The sequence below is a fragment of the Atractosteus spatula genome, chromosome 10, assembly GCF_055471065.1.
Source record: "Atractosteus spatula isolate fAtrSpa1 chromosome 10, fAtrSpa1.hap1, whole genome shotgun sequence".
Taxonomy (NCBI): domain Eukaryota; kingdom Metazoa; phylum Chordata; class Actinopteri; order Semionotiformes; family Lepisosteidae; genus Atractosteus; species Atractosteus spatula.
Genome location: NC_142715.1, coordinates 13,773,769 through 13,797,310, shown reverse-complemented (window position 1 = coordinate 13,797,310; position 23,542 = coordinate 13,773,769). Strand labels below are relative to the sequence as shown.

Below are 23,542 nucleotides of genomic sequence, written 5' to 3'. Positions count from 1 at the left end.
CCAATATTTCTGCCGTCTCCTGAGAAACACAAGTATAGAGTTAAAACACAATAAATAATGCCACAAATCTATTCAGTTAACACCCAGATGTGACAGAGGTGACTTGCACCCCCTTTAAATATGTATTTCCTAAATTTCAGTTCTCTTCCCTCCCCAAGATACCTGCAAATTCACTATCGCATATTAAAGGCTGTACATGCATTACCTGTAATACAGCTACTAATAAAAATATACATTAAAGTTAATTATTAATAAATAATACTATTATTCATAAAGACGTATTCATAAGATTCATCGTGAATAGTTGCGGTGTCTGGAAAGCAACTGTAGTTAAATATAGAAAAAAGAGTTGTAGTTATTGAGGCAATTTCAGGTAGAATGTAAGAACTAAAGTTAACTAGTCCCACAGTAATGCGGGGGGTCCTATCAATAGAAAAAAAAAATTGTAACACGAAAACACAACAACCACAAAACGAGAAGTCTTCAGGGAACCTAGGTAAATCCCTGTAGAGGACTAACAACTATAAAAACAAACAAACAAATGAAACAACTTCAAAAAATAAAGAAAAAGAACATTAAAAACATATCTGGGAAACAACAAAAACACAGAATCTAACTGCGAGAGCTTTTTCAAGTTTTCGGTACTCCATCGTGCTCCTCTCATCTAAGTAGATATCACTCAGGTCAGTTGGAGGTCCACAGCTGATGGTAACTTAAGTAAGTAGCTGTGTCAGCATGCATGGGCTGCAAAGGAATGAGGAAAGGTTTATTCCATGCTGAAATGAGAAGAAAACATAATGTTTTGGCTGTGGAGCCTTCTTTGGAATAAACCTTTACTTGTTTATTTAGACCAAATCTCCAGCAAATACCTAAAAGCACCTAAGCTCGTCAGTTGCTTTCGGTAGCTTAAGACACAGGCTACACTGCTTCAGGTGAGGTTCGAACTCAAACCCTCGGCATGACTCTGCTGTAGAAGTACCGCACGCTGACCGATTGCACAACTGGAGCTGTGTAACTCCTTCTCCTCATACAGACTTGAGCTGCAGAAACACAGGGCGAAAACTGGGTTTCGGTTGCAGATCCATCTCCACTTGGGGGAAAGGGACAGTAAAATAGCAAGGAAAATACAAGAGAAGAAACTGAAAGAATTGTGCTCACTGCAAACTAGGAAGGAAAGAGGTGGCTGGATACATAAAACAGCTCGGCGGATAATTTGTAACAACATTCTTTGGTGAATGGATTTCTCTTCAAGTTCCGCCGTGCAGTTTGAACGTTTGTTCTCCCAGATCAGTTGGTTATATGAGATCAGCTGATATAAATTAGGACTAATCAGAATCAATACAATTGATGTCTGGCAAAGGCAAATAACCTTTGTACATGATCTGGAATGTGACTGGTTAAATTTCAGCATAGTTACAACTTCCTTTATAAAGGGTGTGCACACTTATACAACCAAGGCATGGAAAGATTTTTTTTTAATTATTGTTCAAAAAAATGTTCCATTTTTTTTTCTTAAATGTTGTTGTTTAAAAGATCTTATTAAATGTGAAAAAATCGGACTGTGAAAAGGTCAAAATGTTAGTGAAAAAATCAGTCATGTGAGGAAAGATGGATTGTGGGAGACCCTTGACTCTCCATGTCATGCTGTATTTCTCTCTCATTCTACTGGGAATGATGGTGCTGTCGCTTCTGGATAAAGTCTGTCAGTGGTCATTCCAGATGGGTCAGGTATGACTGCGCTTTGGCACAAGAAGAGACATGTGACTTGTGAGGACCCTGAGAGTGTCTTTTCTTCTAGAGCTCGGATAGCTCAGTCGGTAGAGCATCAGACTTTTAATCTGAGGGTCCAGGATTCAAGTCGTGCTTTTCTTAAATCTATTGTGAATGTCATTATAAATCGTCTTTTATCTTTCACTTTTCTAGCTGTACTGTGGTTATTTTAAATGTTCATCACTTGTATTTTCTCTAGTGTTTCCTTTCACAAACCGAAATTGTTCAAGGTGATCTTGTCACTCTACTCCAAGTAGATAATCTAAATCAGTGGTTCTCAAACTGTGGTACACGTACGGCAGTGGTACGTGGCGTGCCGCCTGGTGGTACGCCAAATGACCCTGGAACTGTGTTGTGTGCGCTGAAAAATCGGGACGGGTTTTCATATTTTGTATTTTAATACGTGTCGAATACGCAGCCTATGTACTACGATACATTGCGTGCTAATACTTCAGTGGACACAAGAGATACTCTGTAATTCTATACCACTCTATAGGAATGCGTGCTACGGATGCAAGTGACCAATTGTATTTAAAAAAAGCTACTGTATCTCCAGCAAATAGGGAGAAAGGAGAATGTGTGTGATTTTGGAACAATGCCAACGTTGTAAACACAGGAATGCATAGAAATACGTGCTACGAACGCAGGTAATCTTGTGAGCACACGAAAGCGTGATACCAGAAAAATATTTAATAACTGTTCTAATTTGAGAAAAATACACCGAGCGTCTCTGTGTTTTGCTCCCATGCGCATGAAATAAAAACTTTAAATAAATACGGAAATAAAAACGGAAACGCGGAAAAATGCAAGCTTGCAGATTGCTAAAGCAGGTAAGCTACACTATTTTGAAGAACCTTATTTACCGTTGGCAAAAGAGCTGACACGTATTAAGTGTGGAGAAAAAGCTGCTAAACAGCTCGACCTGCTGCCCCCCTCCCCGTGAAAGACACAGTCATTCATAGAATTATTGAAATGAAGGATTATATCAAACGTACACTGATAGAGCGCGTTAAGATGAGCAGATGTTTTTCACTGCAATTAGATGAGTCTGTAGTCGATTTGGTCAATTTGCTCGTTTACGTTAGATACGAGTTTGAGGGTACGTCCCATGAAGACTTTCTGTTCTGTAAACCGCTACCAACAGGAACTACAGGAGAGCACATATTTCAGCTTCTGAATAAATTTATCGAACAGAATGGCCTCGACTGGATAAAATGCGTCTGAGTTTGTACAGACGGTGCTAGAGCAATGACAAGCCGACATAACGGTGTAGTTGCACGAATTAGAGAGGTTGCTCCAGAAAATAATGTACGCATTACAACATCCACCGCGAGACCTTTGCCGTCAAGAAAATGCCTGACGATTTAATATCTGTTAGACTCGAAAAATTGTATCAAGGCTCGAAAAATTAATTCACCTCTGCTTTGCTCAACTAAACAGGCTCACCCCTCTCACTGAAATGGTGCTTTTTTATTAGTTGTTGTTAATGTTTTTTTTTCCTGTAAAACACTTTGAGAAGCCACCTTTAAAGGCGCTATATCAAATAAAGTTTATTATTATAATATTTATTATATGTGTGTGTGTGTGATTGTGTGCGCACACACACGCTCATGTTGGTCATTGAGAATTTCTGGGGTTCCTATGAGATGATGACTTGTAGGTGGTACTTGGATGCTTTGGTTGGATTAGGGGTGGTATTTGGTCCAAAAAGTTTGAGAACCACTGATCTAAATGAAATCACTGTAGAGTACAGGGCACGCAGTGAGGAGGTCATGCAGTGAGTACTCTTGAATGCAACAAGAGGAAAGGCACACTGCACATCTGCGGAGTATCACGTCCGAGTTTACAGTGACATCAGAGATTGGAAACGATGTAGCTTTTTTATTAAAGGTTCAAGGAAACCTGAATATGTTTGCTAAGGTATTTCAGAATTACAGTCAAATCGAGTAAGATTGCTGCACAGATCTGCAGTCTGCAATTAGAATACTATTTGTGCGTTGTATAAAATATGCCGTTGTAGAATACTATTCGTGCGTTGTATAAAAAACTTTTTTAAAACAGGAGAGATACATTTAGGAATGCGTCTTCCTGTAAAAATAAAATCACTTCAAGGGCACTATAAGCACCGTCTGAAGCCTGCTTCACAAAGGAACTATTTTCAAAGGACCAAAGAAGAAAATATTTCACCAAGTAAGAGGAAGCATCTCAGAAAAAGGAGGTGGGGTTGCTTCTACATACTGTAACACCATAAGGTCAGACTACAAATGCCACTGTACAGAGTAATTTGCCAAGTGGTCTAAGGAGCTGGATGAAAGCTCCAGCCCCTTTGAGGGCATGAGTTGGAATCCCACTGCTGCCAAATATCTCCTTGTTAAGAATCACAGTTTTGTTGTTGTTGCCCCCATGTAATTGAATCAGTTTCAATAGAATTAATTTGAAAAGTAATAATCATATTTGTTCTGTTCCTCTTCTCATTGCAATTTGTACCGAAATATTTATTTCATTTTATTTTAAAAACGTGTTAGCCTTGATTGGAAGGAGGTGGCATTGCAGGCAAGGTAGCCAAATGTTAAGGCTTTTGTCTCGTAAACAGAAAGTCGGAGTTTCAAACCCTGTCCGTGCTTGTTTCACTTATCATGACGTTCCTTTATCTAAGTCTTTAAATGTCTTGCACTGTACGAATCTCTATAATAAGAAGAAAATAACTTCATAATCCTTCTGTTGTCCTACCATAATCTGCACTGCTTTTGAATTGACAATGTTTGTCTCTCTTCACACCCAATTTATAAATGATCGTCTCAGTGTAAAAAGGAACGTGTGTTTGGTACAGCCCCCACTCCATGGTGTGATCACAAACAGATCAGGTGAGCTGTTAGTATAGGTTAGAAGTATCATTCGATGCCCTGAAAAACTGACTTAGGGACGCACAGACTGTGTTTTTTGAACAAGTACACAATAAAATATTTATTGGAACAAATCATTGCCTGCCTTCAAGACTGTCATGCTAAACGCCACGTGTTCATCCGGGTGTCAGTTGTCCTAAAGCTTCAGAAAATTGGACACAATGGGTGCATTCAGCACAGTGCTTTCTAGTACTCGTCAGGATGGCTGAGTCTTGTCTTTCCATGTTGCTTATGTGCCCTGGTCTCTAAGTGGAGGTGGGGGTTCAAATATCACTCCCAATAGCTAGGGTTTTTTTCCCTGTCTTGCACTGTTCCAGTCTACTTGTACTCACTGACAATCACAATAGGAGGAAAATGTAGAAACTGCTTAGCAAGAACATAAAGGACAGGAAAATGCTTCCCAAACACATAAATGTCTTTAGCAGAAAGGAAAATTAGATAGGCTTCGATTTCTGCATTTATATAATCCAATATATAAGCAAACAGCACAAGGGGACTCTTCAGTCTACTCCTGTCCTACAGTAACACTGATTCAAACCAAGGTTGTTGCAGCTTCAAAGCAAAGCTCTTACCATTCTTACCAGCAAGATTTGTTTTTTCAAGGAAGGAAACACTAATGTAAAATATACTGTAAATAGACAGGAAGTATTCTTAAGTTAAAATTATAATAATAATTGTTAAAATAATCATTTTGTTCTCTCTTGCAGTAACTGATTATAATATTTGTTTGTGGTTTGGTGATTATTGAAAGCAGAACAATTGTCAGTAACGTTTGAAACATACAGGCACGTGTCTCCTGCAGTTACTGAAGAATTTTCAATGTATTTCTCTGTGTCCGCGTGCCTGGTGCATCTTTATTGGACAAAGTCTTTTTCCACTAAAAGAAGGAAAGAAAAATTTGATTATTATTAGTTCATCAGTTGTTTTGATCAAATTATTATAATGCAGTGCCAGGTACAATTAAGGTATATTATGTACATGAACGTCATGTCTGAGACAGTGATGCCAGCTGACTATCGCTGGAGGACAGTTCATCATGAGTGTGTAAGTAAGCATAATGAAGGAGAAGAGATCGGCCTCTGTGATGGAGTGTCCAGTGACACTAACTATCTGTCCTACTGTTCTCTCCTAATGTAGTGGGTGAATGTAAGGTTTCTTTCTTGTAAAATATAATCAAGTGCATTTTTGCTGCTGAAAATGAATCTTGTGCATTTCAATTCTGTGTTCATCTTCCGATATTGTCACCTAATTCTGTATGTCATTTCATCAGACTGCTACATTTGTAGGAGCTCAATTGCATTAGATTGCATAGTGATAGTATTTCTTGCTTTTTAAATACTTCAGTCAAAAATGTTGAGAAAGTGCTCCTGTTTTCACCATTCTAAGAACTGTGATGCAACAGAAATATTTACTCTCATAAAAGAAGTTGAGTTCTGTTACAGTCTTGAGTGACACAAACCTTCTCTTTTACTGCACTACACTTCTCCAGAGGCCAGTTCAGCACACAAGGATCCTCAGGCAAACAAATGCTATGATCGCTTGATAAAAGCCATTTCTCATCCTTTCTTTTAGTGTCAGTGCTACTATTGTATGCAAAGGAGGCAACTTGAAACTGAAAGATGTAATCGCCTTACAGAGAGTCTTCATGAAGTCGTGCGTCGGGTAGCGTTCCACTGTCAATTGACTGGGCTTGTGAAGAAACCAATCTCATTCAACGACCATACAAATTGCACACCTTAAGACACATGAAGATAAATGTGTGTGCTGATTGACACAAAAAATGTCACTTCACATTATCCGCAAAGCTGTTTTACTTGTCCAACCTCCTCTTCCTACTTTGCAGTAAGCACAATTCTTTCAGTTTCTTCTCTTGTATTTTCCTTGCTATTTTACTGTCCCTTTCCCCCATGTGGAGATGGATTCACATCCGAAACCTAGTTTCACTCTGCGTTTGTGCCACTTTTACAATCTGTGTAGGAGCTTTTCTAGGGAAGTCCAGTGGTGCAATCAGTCAGTGTGTGGTACTTGCACAGCTGTGCACAGTGGAGTCATGGTGAGGTGGTGAGTTCAAGCCTTCTCTGGAGCCATTAAACCTTTTGAATGTTTTCCATCCATAAAAAGTTCATTTGCCCTAGCAGTTTCACTGTGACTTTGCAGGTAAAATATTAATAAGGAGAATAATGTTTCGTATGTGATAAAAATAACCACACCAGAAAATATTGAAGAGAAATGGCTTGTTGCACTATTCGCAGCAGGCACTCAGACACAAAAACTTTCCTGTCACTAAAGTAAATTCATGAAGAAGAGGAGTGACATCATTGCAAAGGCGATATTTTCTGATGGCTGTTTCGGTTAACAATTATTCGTGTTAGAATTACTACTGTCATTACTACTAATAGTGATAAAAACAGAGGACTCACAGCTCTCTGGGTGTTGGTCTGGACTCTAGAAAGTGTTTCTATTTGTAAGTGGCTCTGGACCTCAACACCTGTTGATGGGCCACTTTTGTTAGACACACCAGTGGAGCCCAAGCCCACCTACACACACATTCACACACACTGACAGATATACACCCACACACTCACACACATGTATTCTCACAGACACTACACACACTCACAGACACAACACAAATTTATACATTCAATCAGACACTCACGCACTCACAGATATACACTCACACACATTCACAGACACACACATAGACACCGTATACATACATAGACACGGCATACACTCTTAGGTACAGATACACTATAACTAACACTAGTGCAGATACTGCTAATATTGCAACAGTAACACTATCACCAAAACATACACTATTCTATCATTGTTACTAACACTGACACAAACTACTTATAATAACACTAATGCTATCATTAAAACTAACACTACTACTACTATAACACTATAATTATAATTAATATTAACATGAATATGAACACTAAAACTAAAACTATCGGTAGCGCTATCATCATTAATACTCACATGAACACTAGCATTAAAACTAACAGTTGTACTCTCATTAATATTAACATGAATACACTAGTATTAGTATTAGTTGCTACCCATGACGTCACATCGCTCTTTGTGACGAAGGCGAGACACCTAGACGCGCACAGTGACGTGACGCCTGTCGCCGTGTTTACCATACTTATGATTTATAAACACTGGAAAAAATGCATTTAAACTGTTACTTACATACATGTGTCAACTTGGAATATAATTTTCTAGCTCTAGGATAGAGTTACCTAAATAATAATATGAATAATCATTGTTTAATTTTGGATTGAACATTATTAACACTAAACGCAGTATGGTAATTGATCGATACAGTCTTTATTGACTGTTTACTAGATATTTAAAACAGGGTCAAGAATGGGAAATGAATCAGTACTCACCAATCGGTGAAGTTAATCGTTTATCCTACGGTTCTTCAGAGATCAATAACTCTCCTCCGTGCACTCAGCGCGCGTGTCTGTGACATCACAGCGCTCTTTCTAACAGAGCAGAGCGCGTCTCCGCGGGAGGAGACTCCTGTCCGGAGCCCGGGGGGCTTTTCTTACAGATAAAACATCTCCCAAAAAAAAATACATACTGGGCTGTGAAGAGAAGCGAATCATAACAGTTGGAGAAGGAGAGCGGCAAACCAAGAAATGCAATTAATTAAACAGGGAAAAAAAATTTGTTTACTTCGCAGATTAATGTGTTACAAAGCGTACCCGTGTGGAGCAGTAGAGAACGAGCACGAGTCCCTGAAATAAGAGCTTTTAACAGTTTTACACGAATCTTCAGAGTATAGAAGCCAGGAGGATCAGACTCCTGATCCTAGAGGATAAAATGTGTATCCTGGTTTTATTTCCACCCAGTTCTCAGTTCCATAGGTAGTCTGATGATTTAAATGAACTGTATAACTGTTACAAGACTTCATCTAATTGTAAATTCATAAGACTGTCTGTGAGACACTTGTGAGAGCAGCTGAATCCCAGGGCTGGTGTGGATCACACACAGACAGGTCTTCTGTGTGATCTGAGTCCCACTGCTCAGAGCTACAGACTGGTCAACTGGTCACTATAGTAGTCACAACCATCGGACCATCAGCTACTAATAATCAATATGATGATCAGAGTGTCAATACTGGTGTTTATAAAATAAATACTAAAATCATTCCACACTCACTTGCATTATAAAACACTTAGAAACATGTTTGGGGGCTGACATACAGTAAAGAAAGTAATACAGAAGGGCTGGAGGTCCTGGAAAGGGTTAATAGAAGCTTCTTGCTTCTGACCTGGAACAGAGCCAACAGCTGCCAGATCAGTGACCCCTGAGCCCAGTTCACAGAGTGGAGAATTGGGAGCTCTTCTGTGTTTCTGAGAGGCTGGGAGGAAGGAGAAAAGGGGGAGATGTGACCTGAGTTCAGGCTGTTCTGTCTGATATTATTCATGTAGCAGCACTGATTGTCTGAATGTCTTCTGGATCTGGACTGTCAGGACAAAGAACAGTATGGAGTTGAGCTTAGATAGATAGATAATACTTTATTAAACCCCGTAGGGAAATTGATGTGTTACAGCAGTCCAGCCCAAGACAAGCAAAACAGACATCAGAATAGTTATAAAACAAAAGACAACAAAATAAATAAAAATAAATAAATAAGTACATACAGTAGGTGTGTGCAAAATGTGCTGATCATAGTCACTGTAAAAACAATAAAATATGTGCAAAATGTGCATAGGTTTATACAGACTGATTGTCCAAAAAGTACAATGGAGTAAACATGCTGTCCATAGAGGAGCAAATGAAGGGCTAACAGTCCTAGCCTAGGGCAGCGTTATACACCCTGACCGCCGCCGGGAGGAAAGACCTGCGGAAACGTTCCCTTGAACACCGTAGCTGGAGCAGCCTGTTGCTAAAAGTGCTCCACTGCCCAGTAACAGTCCCATGAAGCGGATGAGAGGTGTTGTTCATGATGGCTGTGAGCTTGGTCAGCATTCTCCTCTCAGCCACCACCTCCAGGGGGTCAAGGCTCATTCCCAACACAGTGCCAGCCTTCTTTATAAGTTTATTGAGCCTATTTGCATCTTTTGTCATGATGCTGCTGCCCCAGCACACAACAGCGTAGAAGATGGCCGCCGCCACCACTGATTCATAAAAAATGTGTAGCAGTGTTCCACACACACCAAAGGACCTGAGTCTCCTAAGAAAATAGAGTTGGCTCTGACCTTTCTTGTACAGGGCGTCAGTGTTACCAGACCACTCCAGCTTATCATCCAGGTGTACCCCTAAGTACTTGTAGGAATGTACGCCCTCTATGTCCTCACCTTGGATGGAAACAGGGTTCAGCGGAGACTTATTCCTTTGAAAGTTGAAGATCATTTCTTTGGTCTTGCTGGTGTTAAGCTGGAGATGGTTAAGATGACACCACTCCAGAAAATTGGTAATCAAATTTTGCTTCTGTCTGAGTGTGAGTCTGAGCTGTGAATCTGACTGAGAAGAGAATAATGATTTGTTATTCTGCCTCTGAGGATTTTTCTTCTTTGCCAAGTGGTGTTACATCCCCTTCAGATACTCTGCACAGACTGCCAGAGAGAGATGGACAGATACGAGCACACGCAGCGAGAGAGATATACTTCTTCATTAACTTTGAAGCAAGTGTTCATTTCTTTTCTGGAACAAGTTGTTTCTGAATTTCAAGAAAGTCATACAACTTCTGAAAGATAAAATACAAATCTTGCTTATCCGGACAGAAGAAATATTGCAAAAAAAAAACAACAAATGCCAGTGATTTTTTCTCCTTTTAAAGAAAAGTGGAGAAAAACAACAGCAGTTCATCTCCGTCGGCTTGATTTAGCTTAATACAAGTATTCACTTCTTTTTTTCTGAAAATTACAGCCTGCGAAAGATTAAATACAGTTCTTGGTTATTCTTCGTCAGTGCAGAAGAAATACTGCGGGCTGGCAGGAAAATGCCAGTATTTTATTTCCTTTAACTACAAACGTGAATGGTGAAAAGCAACGGGGGTGTCTCTCTGTGCAGCTGTTAAACAAAGAGCTGGCGATTCAAGCCCACTCAGGGATGCGCTTCAGATTGTTCTGATGTAAACATAATCTCCGTTAACAATTAATGGGATTTCTTCGCAACACGTTAACCCTCTTGAACTTTGCAGGAAATGTGTGTGTTTTACTCGTGTGGAACTACAAGTAAAAAATTAAGTACCTAAGTCAATGTCCAAGAAAACCATTTTCACGTGAGGAATTGTAGCTTTAACTGGCTGTCGGGAGAATTCATTTATACTACGCAAAAATATTTTAAAACTAGATCACAGATTTGTTGGAGAATTTGACAATCCTTGACAATCTGGGTTATGTACTCAGTATGCTTCCGCTGCGCCACTCTGCTGATTCAACACGACTGCTCTTTCTTTGCTTTCTAAAAGTGCGCCCGAGATGAAATGTCTCAACGGTAAACGCGGACGTCACTTTGAGCACTTGGTCTTTTGTAGTACAAATCATCACACGCTGCTCTACATGGGCGTGTCTTCAAGATCGTTGTGAACCAAAGCTTCCGCTTTCCGAGGCTACTGATTCTTTCGTCGTTAATTCCCAAATCTTCAATGAGAATCAGTGAAACGAAAACCAAACACATGCACACACTCGCGTCCTAGCGTGAAAGAAAAATGATGGAAGCATTTGAGAAATAGCAAGTGATTGCTACCTCTACACAGTTTATAAGGCTGAAAATGATGCAGGAAGGACAGCAAAGTTCTAAAAGCATCGGTTGAAAAGCATCTACATAAGATGACAATTTCTCATAAGTAAAATCTTCAGCTTTAAAAGATTGTCATCCATATTTTTTTGTTTTACTCTTTTTCACATAAAACGCTTTCGATAAATAAACTGTTTTGTAATGAAGGCTGCATTAGAATATGCGTATCTAGCTTTGTTCAATTAAATCGGGACATGTGCCAGTCTCAAATTGATCACTCTTTGCAGGAACACTACGGAAACCTGCAGATGTTCGTTGGGAGAAGTGACTCCTGCAAAAAGTGTAAATCGTTGAGAAAAGGACTCCTCTCGCGAATATATTTCCAATTTCTAAAGAGCCGATTTTCTCGATTTTCGCCATTTTTTATTTTTTTCCGGTTCAGATATTGATCACGTTCGAAAGATGATTTTCAAAATGGACGTGTTACCTGCAAAGTCACCGTGAAACTGTTAATGGCGAAAAGATTCATAGTATTTATTTTCTTAGAATAGCATTCTTTCAAACAATTTCTTTATAGCTAAAATAACAAATTCATTCCATTCCATCTTATATGTGTTTAATATAGTCTAAAATATTTTCATTTGTATGAAATCAAACTGAAACGTTGCCACTCTGTGGTCAACATAAGATACATATTTCCCCAGATTCTCCTCATTTGTATCTTCCTAGACACAATTCCCCAGACACACACAATTATACAGCCACACATACAATTGATGACGACTTGCCTTCATATGTGTCAAGACTGTACTAAATGTGTTACACTTTTTTGCATATAAGTAATGATATTAAAATATTTTTAGTCTGAATAATGGACAGTTTATTTACAAACCTTTTTTTCTTGGTTTCCTACAACCTATTGAGATATAGTGTGAGACAGATAGCTGTATCTACGGAAGAGTAAGCTTTTCATTTTAGAGGATGAAATAGTTTGACGTAGTTAGGAGTAATTAAAGGAATTAAAATATAGAATCTAACCACATTCACAAGAAGTAAGAAGTAGAAGAAGAAAATGGCAGTTTGTTGAAATTAATTTACTAGGTGAAACACATACTGTAAGTAATTACTAAAATACTGTTTTCTTGTTCCCAGGAAAACTCCTCTGTGATGAGCTGCAGTCTGAATATGATGATGTGGAGAACAATGAGAATGATCCCATCTCAGGTGAGGGCTGTGGAAGCCAGGGGAGCTCACAGTGGGCGTGGGAGGTTCAGCAGGTCTTCAGATAGTTCACAGGGAACCATTCCAAAGTCAACTAGACCCAGGACCAGACCTTAACTGTGGTTCAGCTGCAGGGGGTCTTCAGGGTTTAATCCCAGCACATTGAGAAAGAGGGTTTCTTACAGTGGGTCTGACTCAGTCTCTGGAGTCCCATCTGGAATCCCTGCTGAGAAACAATACATTTCTGAATAAACATCTATTATTCTATTAGTGTTTCCTATTCATATATTCTGTTTTCTATAGAGTTTATAACAGAAGTTTGGAAGAAAGATTTTATCCTAATCTCACTTGCTGTTCTTCTAAATTTAAATGTACCTACTGGGATGTTTTCACAATTAAACAATTACACAAATACAGCAGGGAATACCTGAGCATTTGAAAACCCTGGTAGGCATGTGTAACAGTACTTATACTCATCCGAAATAGGGGATTAAACACAACAAATGTGTCATCATGGATAAAGTCAGAGAGCTCTCTGAAGAGTGCATATGAGGTTATTCACCAATCTCCCCTCAGAAGTGCCAGATGCTAACAGTCTATTATAGGAGGTGTTCCGTAAGTGTAATCCCTGACAAGGGAGGATTTACAAAATATTACATGGATGTAAATAAATATGATTTCTACTGGACTTTATGTACAGTACTATAGAAATTACATTATAACATTTTTAGATGTTTTTAAGCGAGACACATGATCTAAGACATACATCTGTTTTTGATGATTCTGTTTCTGTTTCATGGGGGATATGAAAAAATCTGGAGGGCACATATTCTGTATTTTTTAATTTTCTATTCTTGCCATGACATACTTCTGGGACTTTTTACATTAAGGGCTACTAGGTCTGAAGCAATGTACCCAGATATCAGAAGCTAGTTACTAGTGATTTTTTGGAATAAACTTTTGTATTCCAAAATGTGTACACTCTAAACAAAAGGCGAACATAGCTATAATTTCCTATATATCCTTTCAGTAAATAATTAATAATTATTAAATTCTAGTATTGACTTCTTTCACTAACATTTTCACATAATGGCAAGAATGCCCATTGCAAGTTTCTCAGTGTTGATTGTGCCACATGTATTTTGTCTCTTGACAGATGCTTCACACAATTTATATCTTTTCCACAACCTTGTTTCTTTGAGTAATGAGATCTTGAGGGTCTGTTTCTGTATGAAATACTCTGTTTTCTGTACCCTATTCACCTCTTCTGCTGACTGTGTGTCTCTGGCAGGTGTCTCTGCCATTTCTCCTGAAGTGCAGAGTCTCCTGGCCACACAGTCCATTGAAGATGGATGTGACTATGATGATGTCGGAGTCTCCTGACCACACTACCCTCTGAAAAAGGATCTTAGTATGATTATGTCAGAGCACTGTGCAGCTTTGTAGAGGATTCGTCCTGAAGTCAGATTAGAGTTTTTAACTGAGCAATACCATTATGATATGCCTTGTGTTTCTGAGTCATCCCTGTTAAAATACTGTTATATTTCCCTTAATGTATGTAGTTCTGTAGGTTATGAGGTGTTTGATTTCAGATTATCCAGTAACTGTACAGCTGAAAACCTGTACAGTACCCACACAGTCACTGTCCTAGTGAGACCTTGTTACTGTGTCTCCTGCTGTGTCTCTCAGGCTGTAAGACTGACCTGCACTTTTATACCTTTACATTGAGAGACACTGCACTACAACAGAAGGTCTATATGTCCTGCAATTCTGAGATAAGAACTGAATTGTGATTGTTGTTTCCCTTTGTCTACTGATTACAGATGTGTGTCATTATCAGAACAAGTAGATACAACATTAATTAATGATCAGTTAATCTGGCCTGATTTCATGTCACTGCCACTTACAGAGTGCTACATATGGAAAATAATCTGCATACATTATAATTGCATCTGTATATTTAGATGCATAAAAGCATCTCACACACAGAAAAATGAAGAAAATAACTCTTACCACCATTCAACCCAGGACACAGCAGCGAGGCTCAAATTTTAGACTTTTCAATCTGAACTGATGACCCTTCCTTTCTAATGAGCTTTTCAAAGACTGAATGTAACCTACTGTATATGTTGTTGTTTTTTGTGCTGAATGATTTTTTTTTTAAATCTTAATTACTCGGATAAGACAATAAGACTAGTGTTGATAAGATGATTGTTGAGCAGGCATCTGAACACACAGAATGAAAGTCTCATTCCTGCTCAGTGGCTTTTCTGGTTCTCCTTTTAGTTTAATTTAACTTTTTATATTTGCAGAGGAAATGCTTAATATGTTGTTAATCTGATTTATTTACTACACATTGAATGTACTGTATCACTTTGAATTAACCTTTTAAATAAAGCTTTACTTTTCATTGATCTGGTAAAAGTCATTTTCCTGGTCAGTAATAAAATAGTGAAAATGACAGTAGAATCTTGCACAACAATGTATCAAGCTAAGATTGTTTTCCTCTCTAGCAATTTAGAATTATGTTTTAGAGTAGTACAGCTGTGAGCTTTTGAAAGGACGTACATTGTGTTTCCACATCATACTTCCTGATACAAATAATGTTTCCATGATGATAGAACTTCACAGATCCAGCAGCTTGGTAAATAAGTATAATAATACTGTAGCCAGATGATGAATATCAAGGTATTGAGTGCTCAGTGTGTAACGAACAGTTCTTTCCGGACCCTATGCGGACGACACAATCTGAAGAAGTGGGGGAACACTAGGGAAACGTCATGCAGGAATACGGGGCTGAAGACAGGGGGGCGTGTCCAAGGTGCGCTGGTGCACGGGGGAGGTGTGGCCGAGGCGAACAATCCAAAAGAGTAGTCCTTAGGGAATATCCAAAACACAAGGGTAAGTCCAAAACCAGGAGATCCATCAGAACAAAGAATTAAAAACCACGAAGGCCGGGTCGGAACTGGCGGACGGGGAACAGGAACGGGAACAGAGGTTAAAACCTTAATGGGACCAGGCGCTTCCAGGTCCCGGACTCGCACGATATGGAAATCAGATGCAGAGCCCGGATGAGCGTCAGCGCCTGGCTTTTAAGGTGGGCTGGGAATGGGAAACAGGTGCAGAGAATAAAGTCTTGAGTGAAAGGGCTGGAGCACCCTTAAGGAGGGGGGACTATAATCGTGACACAGTGCTTCGGGTTTAACTTCCCTGGCTGAGGAAAGCATAGTGCTGGTAAGAGATCAGTGTCTTCACATCCCCTCCCCAGGGAGAAAATCCTGCAGCAGTGGTGTTGCAGTGGAGGGAGGGGATAGAAAAGAGGTGCCCAGCACCCTCTGTAGCCAGAGAGCTGTTATTAGCAGGGAAGCAGAAGTACGAGGTTAGAATTTGACCTCCACCTAAACTTATCTGAATAACATTATATACAGATGCAGCCACTCAGAACACACAGTATTTCTTCCAGTAAAAGTTGTGCGGTGCCTTATGCAATTCACTGGCCAAAGACGATCAATAGGTTGCACTTAAATGTTAGTGAAACATTTACTTCATTTATTCTGTTTCTCTACTGTGCATGTTTGAATCTACTTAATATTGAATATTAATATGGAATTTTACAACTAAGGCTAAATTTTGGTAGCTGAAAATAAAAACAGAAGTACTATTTAGCACAATTTTGTTTTGATTTGAACCAATGTTTGCATCTCAATAATCCATTCATCCTTGAAAGAAGCAAAGACAGATGTGTTTTGAATCTCACAATGATCCTGTTCTCCATCCAAAAGAAAGGTTTAATGTGATCCCACTAGAAAAAAAGTCAATTTCCATCTGAAATGATGTCCCTTCAAACAATTTGTAATATCTCTAGAAGTTTATACAGTAGAAGCCTGGTTAATTGCTTAAATTTAAACTAATCAGGACTATGGGAATGAGATTTGATTTTGAACTGGGATTTAAATAAATAGGAACACTGCACTCCATTGTGCTTTTTGTATGACAAAAGGTGGGATTCCTGTGTTTTTGATAACTCAGTTGTTAGAGCGGAGGAATATAGTGGGAACAGTGAGGAATCCTTCGGTCTCTGGTTTGAATCTGGCTGGAAGAAAGGTGTTTTTTATTTTCTTTAATCAAAAAGTGAAAATTTGTCATTCACTTAGACGTCCAACGAAAGCTGAGTGAAAGGTGAAGAGCCTCCTGTTCTGAATTCTCCTCACGTTTTCTGGGCTTGTAGACTCCTCACTCTTCCTAAAAGTGCTGCAGATAAAGGTAGTTGTCGGGAGTTCAGTTCAGTGGTAGAGCACATGCCACTCATGTATGAGGCTGTTTCCATTCAGCGGGGTCATCATCCTAGATTTCTTCCTAAACGCGATATCTTTCCTTACTCGTGTGGCTTCCCTCGTGTGTGAATTTCAGCGCGACACATACACATTTATCTGTTTTATAGAGATTCTATTTTAAATCAGTTAAAACGAAAGAAGCACTAATTAAATACATGTAGAAAACACATCTATCTAATTGACAAAAAGGGGCGATGTATTAGTAGTAGTGGAGCTGAGCTCTCAGTAGTGCAGTTGATGTTGTTAAATCACTTATTATGTTTTTAAACCACTATACTAAGCACTGGCATGGTGGTGTGTGCAATCCTACCCAACCTTTCTATCGACTGTATGAGTCTCCTGTTCCATCTCCAAATCTTTCCACACATTTTGCCTGTTTCACCACCGTTATCATTAGACTATAGCCACTAATACGAGAATACTGTTCTGAAAGACTGTCTTAAATAATAATGTTGAAAAGGGTAATGATAACAGTTTCTTCATTAAGGTAACCATACATTTGCCTGTATAGTACAACTTATTATCTGTATCTGCAAATCCCCAATATTTTCTCATGAGAAACAGAAGTGTAGAGTCAAATCAAATTAAATAATACAACAAATCTATTCAATTAACACCCAGATGTAACAGAACTAATTTAAGACTTACACCCCTTTAAATATGTATTTCCTTAATTTCAGTTCTCTCCACCGGGATACCTGGAAATTCACAAAAGCATAATACAGCTACTAAAGTACTAATGTTAAAGATAACATTAAACTTTATTATTTAGATATCACACTTTTATTAATAAAATATGTATTGATAAAATTCCTTGTGAATAATTGTAGTGTCTGGAAAGCAATTTTAGTTAAATATAAAAATAATTTTCAAACAAGTGGTGCATCAGTTCATTACTTAATGACGATATTATTTCCACTACATTCAGGACAGTTCTAATGTAATCTATTGTTCCGCTTAGTCTGCTACTTCAGTAACATCTAATGGGCAGCTGCTGTTATTTTAGGTTTGTTGCAATTGAGAACAGGTTCAGTACAGAGCTGCTGACAAATTTCAGAGGCCAAGTTTGTTGCAACTGACCCGTTGTAGCTACCAATCAGCAACAAGGAGAAACAAACATCAGTTTTGCCTTTTTTTTAAAAAAAAGGGAAACAGAGTAGTAGTTATTGAGGTCATTTCAGGTACAATGTAAGAACTAAAGTTAACTAGTCCCAGAGTAATGCGTGGGGTCCTATTAACAGAAAAAAAATAGTTGTAACCCAAAAACACAACAAACACAAAATGAGAAGTCTTCCGGGAACCTAGGTAAATCCCTGTAGTTGTCTAACAACTATAAAAAACAACCAAACGCAACAACTTCAAAAGAAAAAGAACATTTAAAAACAAATCTGGGGAACAACAAAAACAGAATCTAATGCAAGAGCTTTATTAAGTCTTCAGTGCTCCACTCACCTCAGTAGACCTCTCTCATATATTTGTGTGCAGGTCAACTGGAGGTACACATTCCATGCTGAAAAGAGAAGGAAACAATGTTTCAGCTGTGGAGCCTTCTTTGATTGTGACTCGAAATAAACCTTCACCTTTACTTGTTCGTTTGATGTTAATTTATCTCCATCAAATACCTAAGAGTATCTAAACTCGACAGTTGCTTTCAGTAGCTGAAGATACTGCGCCAGGTGAGGCTTGAACTCACAACCTCAACATGACTCCGCTGTGCACTGCTGTATAAGTACCACGCGCTGACCGATTGCGCCACTGGAGCTGTGTGAGTTGTGCTCCTCATACAGACTGACGCTGCAGAAACAAAGGGTGAAAACGGTTTCGGTTGTGGATCCATCTCCTCATGGGGAAAAGCAACAGTAAAATAGCAAGGAAAATACAAGAAAAGAAACTGAAAGAATTGTGCTAACAGCAAAGAGGGACGGAGGGAGGTGGTCGGACAAGTAAATCAACCCGGCGGATTATTTGTAGGGACATTTTTGAGTCAATCAGCACACGGATCTCTTCATGTGCCTTAAGCTGTGCAGTTTGTATTTTCGATGTCGATAGGTTTCTTCAGAAGTCCAGTAAATTGACAATAATGGAGAACTAGCTGATGCACCCCGTCGTGAAGACCCTCTATAAGGTGATTGCATGTTTCATTTTCAAGTCGCCTCCTTTACACGCAATTGCAGCCCCGAAACTGAGAGAAAGCATGAGAAATGGCTTCAATTTCAATGTGAATCGCAGTACAGGCTCGATGGCTTCACATCTTCCATCGATCACATAAAATTGCAGTAAAGCGCTCTAAATACGACTTTAAAGTACTGGGAAAGATGATTATTTTGAGCGTGCCTCCCAGGGTCTGCTACGAGGCTGAAGTTGGCTTCTTATTCGCCAGCTTCTTCTTCGCGTTTTTCGTTCAACCTTAAATGCTGCTGCTGTGATGTTATATCGCCTTTCGCCTGTAGATGGATCTCTTCGATCAGTACTAATCCGGCTGGAATACTGTAGACATCCTCAGTGAAAGGGAATATCCAAATAAATAGCGACTGTCCAAATTATATTTTTGTATGGAATATATTTCAGAAAATCGCAAACCAATTTTGAAAACTCACCATAACACGGACTTACACTGGGAAAAGGTGATTGTACTTTCTGCTTATTGCTACGGCCTTCCCCCCCAATTATGAAAATGTCTCACAGTTCTGACACCGACGTGTGAAAGACAATGTAACAGACTATCAAAATCCTGAAGTACAAAACATTTTAATGCACCAGTTTTTTTAAATATGACCCTCTGATCTTGGCATGTCAGAATACATTGGGAAAAAGTATGGCACGAATTGCACGAATTGCAATAGCACACATTGTTGAGAATATCACTGACCTTGCCGATATTTGCAGGGGTTACGAATATTTTGTACATGTTGAACTACAACACGTAAAATTTGAGCTCCTTAGTCAATATCACCGGGAATGTCCAATAATGACGAACATCAGTAGCTCCAAGGAAACTTAGACTCGCACATGGAGTTTTATCTTTGAATGGAGGGTGGGAGAATTCATTTATACTCTCGTTGCTCATTAGCTAAATTATTTTAAAAATATGACACAGATTTGTTCAAGAAACTTGTAATCGCCTTAAAGAGAGTCTTCTTGAAGATGTGCACCAGCTAGCTCTCCACTGTCAATTGACAGGACTTTAGAAGAAACTGTTCTCATACAACCAACATACAAATTACACATCTTAAGTCACATGAAGAGAAATCCTTGTACTAAATAACATAAAACTGTTGCTGCAAATTATCACCAAGCTGTTTTATGTGTCTGACCACCTCTCTCCTACTTTGCAGAGAGCACAATTCTTTCTGTTTCTTCATCGCTATTTTACTGTCTCTTTCCCCCACGTGGAGATGGATCCACAGCAGAAACTTTTGGTCCGTTCCTGTTACTCTGTCCGATTGAAAGAGCTGTATTAAAGGCACTCCCATCTCTGCAGGAAAGTTATTGCTGCTCTCAACACAATATACTGCAGCCAAATGTGATAGCGATACTGTCACTGCCTGTGGGCCACGTATTCCTGCTGTCAGCCTATTATGTCATGTCCATCCACACCCAGAAACATTACTGCTGTAGCACAAGAGTTATACAGGCGCAGTCAATAGAGCATGAATCTCTTAATCTCAGAACTGTGGGTTCAGCCCCCACATTGGGTCCCTCTGTGTCAATTTGATCCCCCCAATCCTCCTAGCAGGACCTGATGGCGTAACAGTGATACCCAGTACCTTATATGACCTTTGCGTAATTCAGCTTTCTTTCCACTTGATTCAGATTTTGATCTGAAATCATCGGCCAAACAAGAGTTTGTCTAAACAGAGGGAGATCTGCTCACAAGCAAGTATTAAACACTTCAGCATTTACTGTTCGAATACCACACTTTCTCAAAACACTGCCGCTTCTTAAGCTAATAAGTAATGGTTTTTGAGCACGCATTGTATTGTTAATGCTTATATTAAAAAAGCATACATTCACATAATGGAATTTGGACTGAACAAAGTAGTCCAGCCCCTTTACAACATTACATACCCACTGATTAAAGCTTAAAACTACAGCAGCAGGAGTAACAATAATGGCAACAACATGTTTGGAGATCGGCATTTCATTTATTCTTCGGATATATCGTATCGGAATGAACTGCCCGAGATAAAAGAGCAATTGCGGCTTCAGATCGTTTTTACAGAGCATTACGTTGTTCTGTTCATACTGACTATACGCTTTAAATTTGTCATTTACTGCAAGCGTTGCTTTTCCAGGCTTTTCGGAAATTCCTCGCATTTGAGCCAGCACTAAAATATTTCATTCCCGTCGCTGAATACATCGTGGAAACGGTATTTGCAACGGAATGCTGTCACACATGAAACCTTTTTGTTATTCGGTTCTGAAGTTTGAAAATGAAAATAAAACGGGGGTCACTTCATAGGCTTGAAAGAAGTCCAAGCAGCATAAAAACCCGCGAATTCTCACAAAGGCTGCACCTTTCTTCTGCTGCTTTTATAAATCAGCCTTAAACATTTGAATGCATACCTTACTGCTGCTAATCACATTCACGTGTTTACGAAGCTTTTTTCTGTCAGTTATGTTTTTGCTAAGTAGTTTCTCCGTTTTCCTCGTACTGTGATTGTCAGCGAGCACAACAAGACTGAAACAGTGTAAAGGCAGGTAAAAAAGACAGGGTAAAACGCCTGACTGTCGGGAGTGGGATTTGAACCCGTGCCTCTATTTGGAGAGCGAAACACAAAGCTTAAAAGACACGAATCTGTGAATTTGCTGTTTTAAAACGCTCGACTATCCTGAAGAAATGGGTGCTGATTGCACCAGTTGCATCCGATTTTCCGTAACTTTAGGACGATTGATACGACTGGACGAACAAAATTTGTGGCGTTTAGCATGACATGGAAAACGGTACCGGAGCATTCGGGTCCGGACTACCAGACTCAGAAACAGTTTTTACCCCCGCACTATCAAACTATTAAACTCCCAGCCTCTCTCACTCTCACCTATGATCTGAACCTCACAGTGCCTTCTTTCTTACCAAAAACCCAAACACACATTGAAAATCTACCTCTACCATACATCTCAAAAGCTCACTCCCCATAATTTCTATCCCTTTATTTCATTCTTTTGATACATGTTTTTGCACATAACCTGTTACCTTTTTGTTGTTTTGCACACTGCCTGTTGTTGTTTTTTGCACATCGGCTGTTGTCTCTGTCTTTCTTTTGTAATACAATTGTATTGTTGTTGTGTTGTTGTGTTTTTTTCTTTGTACTACTTATGTCCGAGAGCTAGCTAAATAGCATTTCGTTATACCATATACCTGTGTATAAGTATAATGACAATAAACTTGAACTTGAACTTGACATAGTCTTGCAGGCAGTATATTATTTTATCGTTTACTCGTTTAAAAAAACACGGTCTTCTCGTTCCTAAGTCAGATTTTTAGTGCTTTCGAACGTTACTTCCAACCTGGACTGACAGCTCACCCGATCTGTTTGTGATCAGACCATGGAGTGGGGGGCTGTACCAAGCGCACGTTCCTTCCCAATAATGAGGTGATCATTCGGAAGATGGGTGTGAAGAGAAACAAGCTTTGTCGACTAAAAAACAAGGCAGGATATGCAAGAATACTAATCACTGGCGACAGTTATGCTCTCTTACTATTGAGACTCCTACATTGCGAGTTTTTGAAGACTTTGAAACTAAAGGAAAGCAGTGACAAGTGAAACAGGCACAGGTGGGGTTTGAGCCCACGATCTTCGGTTTACGAGACCGACGCCTTACCACTTGGCCACCGCGCCTTCAAACAACATAGGAATAATGTTGTTCAAATTATTTTTTTTCTGAATCTGGTTTACATCGCCTGGAGGCAGCAACAACAATAAAAGGGATACTTAACAAGGAGATACGCAGTAGCAGTGCGACTCCAACAGATGCTCCTGAAGAGACTGGAGGTTTAAGCCAGCTCCTTAGAGCGCTCGGCCGCGTTACTCTCAACAGCGGCTCTTCAGCTCTTGTTGTTTGACCTAGTGGTTTTATAACGCGTGGAAACGACCGCAACTTCGTTTTCTGAGATGCTTTCTCTCACGTGGTGAAATCTCGACCTCTTTGGCATCTCTGGCTATAGTTCTTCAGTAGAGCAGGCTTTCACACCTCTGCTTATAGTGCCCTTGAAGTCATTTTATTTTTACAGGAAGACGCATTCCCTAACGATCTCTCCTGTTTTAGAAATGCTTCATAAGTCGTGTTTGATTCAACGGACAAACAGTATACTAATTGTACAATGCAGATCTATGCGGCATTCGTACTGGATTTGACTGGGATTCTGAAATACTTCTTGCAAAGGTATTCAGACTTTCTAGAACCTATATTACAACCACAGACCTGAAACTCCCTAGCTTCCAATCTCTGATGTTGCTGTCCTTAAACTCGGACGTGATGTTCTGCAGACGTGTGCATAATGTCCTGTTTTCTTACAGTGTAGACATTTTGCTGTTCAAGCTCCGCATTCATCTGCTTTGTGCGTTGTTAGTCCGCACCTGTAACATGTAATGTCAGCCGTCCCCTGTT

General features: G+C 39.3%; 1 non-coding gene across 1 annotated transcript; it reads right to left on the bottom strand.

Annotated features, from left to right (window-relative positions):
• Positions 1 to 22,701: 22,701 nt before the first annotated feature.
• Positions 22,702 to 22,773, bottom strand: trnat-cgu (transfer RNA threonine (anticodon CGU)). The gene has a single exon. It is a non-coding gene; the product is annotated as a tRNA-Thr (tRNA).
• Between the last annotated feature and the right edge of the window lie 769 nt (positions 22,774 to 23,542).